The sequence below is a fragment of the Setaria italica genome, chromosome V, assembly GCF_000263155.2.
Source record: "Setaria italica strain Yugu1 chromosome V, Setaria_italica_v2.0, whole genome shotgun sequence".
NCBI lineage: Eukaryota > Viridiplantae > Streptophyta > Magnoliopsida > Poales > Poaceae > Setaria > Setaria italica.
Window position 1 is genome coordinate 44,013,628 of NC_028454.1, and position 7,151 is coordinate 44,020,778.

The window sequence follows — 7,151 nt, forward strand, 5'->3', positions numbered from 1 at the left end:
GGCCTTAACCAGATTAATTTAGCAGACAGAACTACATCCTTAGCTTCTGTCCGCTTCTCAATTTCCGAGTCATCTTTCCCTAAATAACATGTATGACTCAAATTTTTTCCTTAAGGTTGGTAAACCAAGTATTTAAGCAACTAAGCAATTCTAGACTTGGGTTATCTACTAAGGGTTTGAACAAGTGGCAAAGATGTCCTTAAAACAAGGTATGATAATGCACAAGAATGGGTTTCAAGCAACTCCTAGACTTAGTGCATACATATAGCAAATAACCGATAATTGGACACATGAAATATTGACTCCAAAATAATAGGTATAATGCACCGGGGCTTGCCTTGTTCGATAAAAAAGTTAGTAGTGTCCGAAGGGTTGGCCTCGCAGGGGACCAATTCAAAGACTTCCTCAAACTCCGAAGATCCTTCTGAATATTCCGAGTAATCTCCTTCTGGTGCTTCGGGGTCTATAGCATAACATATGCAGGGGTTAGGAATGCAAATTTTTAAATATATGACTGTACAACTTTCCTTCATGATAAAGTTGCAAGCCAACACACAAAAACCCGAGAAGATTAGTCCACACTTTTTATTTCCCTAATTATCCTTACTTAAGGCCTTTTCTTTCATTTTTAGAAAATGTTATAATTCTTTTCTAACTTTAAAACCTAATTTCCTATGAATTAATAATAATTTGTGATTATGAAAATGTTATTCCATATTTTATGCATTTAATAAAGATTAAGTATTTATTTAATTACCTTAAAAGAAAGGCATTAAAATACCTAAATTTTTATTATTTTTCTAGGGTATAAAAATTTTAATGCATAAAGGAAAATAAAACAAGCCTAACAAAATTGGTTTCACTAATTTTGGACACTCCTAAAAATTTCTATGATTTAAATGGTGAGATTTGAATTTAAACTAATTATTCTATAAAGGAAATCTAAATTTTCCCGAAAAACTTCCCTGGCAACTTTTCTCACGCGACCTTCTTCTACCCCCTCTCTCTTACGCTGGGCCCGCGGCGCGGACCCACCCCTTCTCCTATTCATTCTACCCGCCGGCCCCTTTCTCCTTGGCCGGGCTCTACTGGGCCGATTCCTCCTCTCTTCTTTAATCCGAAACCCAGCATCGGCCCACTGGCCCACTCTTTCTTTTTCTTCTTTCTTTGTAGCGCCGGCCTGCTAGATCTCTGGGCCTCCGGCCTTTTTCTTCCACCGGCGACCCACACGCGCACCTGGGCCTCCAAGACCGCGGCCCATCCGACGCCCGCGCTCGGCCGGCCTCTTCCTTTCCTTCTTCTCCCCTCTGACGCGCGGGCCCGAGGCTCCAGCGCCTTATTCTTCCTCCCGCCAAAAACCTACGCGTGACAGGGGGCGGTGCGGCTCGCCGGCCGGCGCCCTACCGGCGACGAGGCTAGGCCGGGGAAGCAACCCCATGCCCTAGCGCACCCGTGCGCGGCGACAGCTCCTCGGGAGATGGCCGGAGCCACTCCCTCCACAGCGGCGGGCGGCGGCACCTACGGCCGGTCGCAGCTACGCACGACGACGGCGCAACCTACCCCAACGACTACTACTACACCATCCTAGCATCCCAAGGACCTGCCTACGACTACCCAAGAAGGAAGAGAGCAAGCGCAAGGGGGTTGTCACCGTGAGCAGGAGGTATGGCGACGGCGGACGAGAACAACGGCGAGCACGGTTACTCCGGCAAGGATGTTGGACAACAACTCGACTGGAGTGTAGCTGGGGTGTCTGTGGAGGAGTGGGCGAGAGGAATCGACGGGAGGTGCGGTGCGGTGGGAGAATTTTGCTGGGCGGCGGCAGTTTGACAGAAGGAGCGGCGGCGGTAAAAGAACGGCAGTAAACGGGCGGCGCGGGAGCGGTAGTTATACAAACGTTTTACTGCACGCATGGGCGACACCGTGGTCTACTCGTAGGCTTGCGTGGTGAGGAGGTGGCATAGCTGCCGCGCTGGCGGGCGACCGAGAACGGCGGCGGCGACATGTCGAGCTCGGCTCTGTCATCCTCCCCCTTTCTATCTCTGGCGCCCGAAAATTTCAGAGCTCCACCATGGCTGATTTTGCATCCGACGGTTCACAAGTGTCTTAACCAAAGTTGTAGATAAGTTCGAGCTCTACACTTCATATTTAAAATCTTACCCGAGATATTCATCCATTTGTTATGAATTTTGAATTCTTTCTCTCCTCTGTCTGAACTTCTCTGAACTTCAAGGTTCAGTTCGTCAGTCAGTTGGCCGACTCATTTACCCGACTTTGCAAATGATTTCAGTGATCCAAACCCTTTCCTTGCAGTCCAACTTCTTCTCATTTGTGTTCTACAACCTTCAAGGATTCCATTTTGCCCAAAAACACCTACACCTTTTGATCTACATTCCTCTGAAATCAGCTCCAAACTCGGCCACATATTGCTGTTATCAGACTTAGCCATTTTCAGAAATGCTACCTACCGTGACAAAGTGCCGACTTTAGGCCTCCATTTGAAATAGTTCCCTCGACTATTCCTGATCAACAACACTTGAAGATTCTTGTCCAAAGTCCACAATTTAATATGGTGTAGTTGTTTCGATCCACTTGTTTGAAAAATTCAACAGAAATCAATTTTGAAAATGGACTTTGCTGCTGTTTTTCTGAATTCCCTATTGTCGGATGGTGAACAGTACTTGGGTTTTTAATTTCTTTCTTTGAATTTTCTTGAGGTATTTGGAACCAGGTCTTGTCCCAAATCTTGATCTTTAAGTTCTAATCACCCTTACACCTCCCTTCCATATTTTTGCCAAATTTTTCTGAATTTCAAATTTGAAATTTAAATTTCGGTCAAATTTGACCCGAATTTGATTTTTGGCCAATTTCTTTTTCTTTTCTTCACGAATTGCTTCCATTTCTTCAGAGTCACTTTGATGACTAAAATGGCAGGTATTACAACTGTCAACAACTTCCTCCTGGGTTAGCCTTTTAGACATATTACGAGCACTACTAGCAGCCATGGGGTCTAGGTACATGTCTGCTGGAGTGTCCTCGGTCCCAATCCTAGGTGTTGCCTCACGGACACCTCCTGCAGTTAGCAAGGTCCCCCTATCTTGGATGGTGTGGCCAAACAGCGTGTAAAGTTCGTCAAGGAACGATGGTGGTTTAGCAGTACTTGTCTAGGCAGCACTAGCACTAGTTTCCTGCAGGTCACAACACTACATGTTAGACAAAATTTGTTGCTTGAATTGAATGAACAAGAAGTATTGCAAAGGTGACAGCATGTACCCCTTCGTCGGTAGCCCAAAAAGTAGAATTAGCTGCAACGCCATCAGTATGTTTGTCACGGCCTAGGCCTGATTGGACTTGTAGGTCCCTCTAATTCATGAACGACCTTTGCATGGTGCTCAGCTTATTCTGCAGCTGCTTGCTGCCTAAAGTTAGACCAATCTGTTGTTTGAAGTTGCGGTAGACGTGTTGCCATCCCAACTTAGTTAGGCATTTGTTGCTCCAATTCAGTTGGTTCTTCTCAACAACGCAGAGGTCGAGGAATGTTTTTGTTGTTGCCTCATCCCAATTGGCACGGCTGCTAGCTATCTGAGCCCAGTTGTACAATGCATAGTTTGAGTAGGTAGGAGCTGCAATTTTATTTTAACAAAGAAGAAAATGCAGGAGACATAAAAGTAGACAAACTCAATACGTAATGAACATGTCACTTGCCTTAGCAGTTGTCTTGGCACGTTTGTAACGGAGATTGTATGGACAGGCTGGTGGGGAAGAGCACGAAGAAGTGGATGACGATGCCAGTGTGGGCACCGTTGCGAAGGCTAAAAGTGTACTGCAGGTAGGCTCGCTGCAGAGGATTGCATATGTCAGATCAATGCTTCAAATTTGCACTCAACATTGTACCAGAATTTAGTTACTAATCCAGTAAAAATTTAGAAAAGTTTATGTCAAAATTAGCAGCAAGATAAACCATGAGGTAACACAGTGGTGAAGCACTAGTGCAGCAACAACAATGTAAAACATTGTCCTATATATTTCAGAAACAAGGTAGTACACATTTCAATTCACCAAACCAGTAGCATATCAAGCTGCTTGAGTACCAGAATTTAGTTACTAATCCAATAAAACTTGCCTAAAGTTCTATATGTTCTACTTACATCAAACAAAGACCTCAACAGGGAGGGAAATCAAAACATTTGATCTTTTGTTATGAGAAAACACATGAGCTGCTCCTTCTGAATGGAAATATCTGCAATTTAGAAATTGTGTTGTCATAACGCTAGATGAAAAATTAGCATCAAGCAAAAGCATGAGGTAACACAGTGGTAAAGCACAAGTGCAACAACAACATTGTAGAATCATGCTGACTTGTATATTTCAGCAAAAAAAAACTACACATTTCAATCCACCAAACCAGTAGCATTTGAAGCTGCTAGAGTACCAAATTTAGTTACTAATCCAATAAAACTTCCGTAGAGTACCAGAATTTAGTTAGTAATCCAATAAAAATTCAAAGAAGTATTTGTCAGCATTTACTATGAAAAAATATTTATTTGTACCAGGAATCTATGAATATAGTATAGTATATTAGTAAAATTTCTGGTTATCCAGGCAATTTCAACCAAAAGAGCTTGAAACGGATTAAAATTAGGATAAAGTAGCATGAAACTAGGCCAAGCTTACAAAATTTAGAGAAGATAAAAGGCAGAAATACAAAAGGTCAGCACCCTAATACTAGTACCAACCCTACAGATGCTACAAAGGTTCAGAGATGTCCTACACTCAATCATAAAATCGAAAGTACTTAAGTTAAGCACCCAAACCCCCCCACCACCACTATCGCTACAAAAATATCCGCTTGAGCAAGAAACCTATGGCGGTAAAACTGCTACAAAAAATGGGGATTACCTGGATCTAAATGGAGGCTTCCTCAAGTTATGGCGGCGGCAGGGCCGGGATGTGGCGGATGGGAGATCTGAGTGAGGGCCTCTTGCTCGAGTTGGCAGGCGGGGGGTGCCACGGTGAAGACAGCGGCCGCCGCGAGCTCGGATCCCGGCTGCCGTGCTGGGCGGTGACCTAGATCCCTGGCGGCCGGCTTCACCCCGGGTGCCTCGGCTCTGCGGGTAGACGATGGAGGACGCTGTGGGGGTGAATGGTTCGGCGTCGGTGATGAAAAGCCCACCCCGTGCTGGATCTGCTTGCTGGAGGCCGCTTCGTCGACGAAGGGAGGATGACGCTGGGGACGGAGAAGGAGGGAGCGATGGTGGCGGAGAGCGGGCGAGAGCGAGAGAGTGGGCGAGAGGAGAGTAAGGTGGATAAGGTTTGCATTATTGTGGATGGAATGAGAGAGGGAGAGAAAAGGAGGTGCGAAGCCGTTAATGGGCAGCCGAACGGCTAGGCTCATCAGCCCAGCCGAAAAAAGCACAACCGGCTTTTTCAGCCAGCCGAACGAGCTCTGAAAGTTGAGGGACGAAGTTGACCCTCAGGGATCAAAGTAACTATTTTGCCTTTTATAATTGCAAAAGTCATGTAGGAGTAGAATTGTATACCGAACCCACACCACACGTACCGTACGCACACCTGTATATGGGCGGCTGTGTTTGCATCTGCGGAGGGATGGATGAGACAGAGCTGAATAGCTGATGGATGATTCAGACAGAAAAAAATATCTCGCGATGATTGGAGATTCGGAGGCGCCACGGGCGGGTGGGTGGGGGAGACAGAGGAGAGACGGCGGCCGGAGCCGGGAAAGCCAGCGGCACATGCGGCCGGCCGGGAAAGCTAGCGGCAATAGTAATTGGGCGGCGCTAGTTTGCTTGCCTTGTCCCGGCTCGCCGCCCGCCGTGGCTGTCGGCCGCGCGCCGCCGGCCGCACCGTGACGACTCAGAGCCCAGAAGGGTGGCGGAGGCGCGCGCGGCGCCGCTGTAGCCGGGGCCCTCCCGTTGAAGCCGGGACCCGGGATCGGACGGCCACTGTTGCAGTCCCACACGTGGACGGACGGTAACGCGGCTTAACGCCCCGGGCCAGCGATCGTACGTACGAACCGGTCGGCGATTGGGCCCAGCCACGCCACGCATCCCGACGCCCGCGGCGGGTCCCAGCTGGCGCGGGCGGGGGGTGGGGGGGGCACCACGGTGGCGGTGCCGGCTGTCACCTCGTGCTGTGCTGGCAGGTAAGCTGACTACTAGGGCCTTGTTTAGTTGGGGAATTTGGGAGGTGCCAAATTACTGTTACAGCACTGTAGCACACTGTAGCGTTTCGTTTGTATTTGTGAATTATTGTCCAAATATTGACTAATTAGGCTCAAAAGATTCGTCTCGCAAAATACAACAAAACTGTGCAATTAGTTTTTAATTTCATCTACATTTAGTACTCCATGCATGTACCGCAAGTTTGATGTGATGGGGAATCTTCTTTTTGCATAGTGTCAAAGTTGGGAGTTGGGAGTAACTAACATGGCCTAGCTGTGGCCACCACAGCATCGCTACCAGAGGTGGTGGCAGCCGAGGCCCGGCTGTCCACGCGGCGACCTCCTCGTGCTTTGGAGCCACCGAGCCAGCCTACGTGGTCCGTACCACGTGCCGCGTGCGCGTGCAGCTGTATACATTTGCCAAGTACTGGGAGTAGTATCAGGAATAATAATAGAAAGAATATGTTTTTTTTCAGTTGTATTCCTGTGAAGCGGAAGCTAGGTACACAGAGAAATAGAGAAGCAGCACGTTACGGCACATGCGCATTCGCAGCTACGATTCCGTCGCCTTCACTCAAAATACACCACCCCATGTATGCTGCATGCATGCAGGCAGGCATGAATTGTTGGTGAGCTCCAACCAGCCAACCAACCAAGCCCGGAAGCCCCGCAGGCACGCACCGCCACCGTCGTGCCCCCGCATGGGTCGATGCCGGGTGCGATGCGACCGTTTCCTTCCCGCGCACTCATGCGCTAGCTATGCGAGCCCGTTCGTCTTCCTTCAGTTTCACTTCAAAACGTACCTGACGGCTAGCTGACGCCACCAGCCAAGCTCGTCCCTGCACGCACGCATGAGCATCGCTCGACCTCGGCTCGTGTGTGTCTTCGTCGCCACTTGGTTCTAAGCTGAGCTCCTCTGTTTTTGCCATGCACACGGGCCTTGGTTCTGAATGAGTGAATGGGTTTAGAT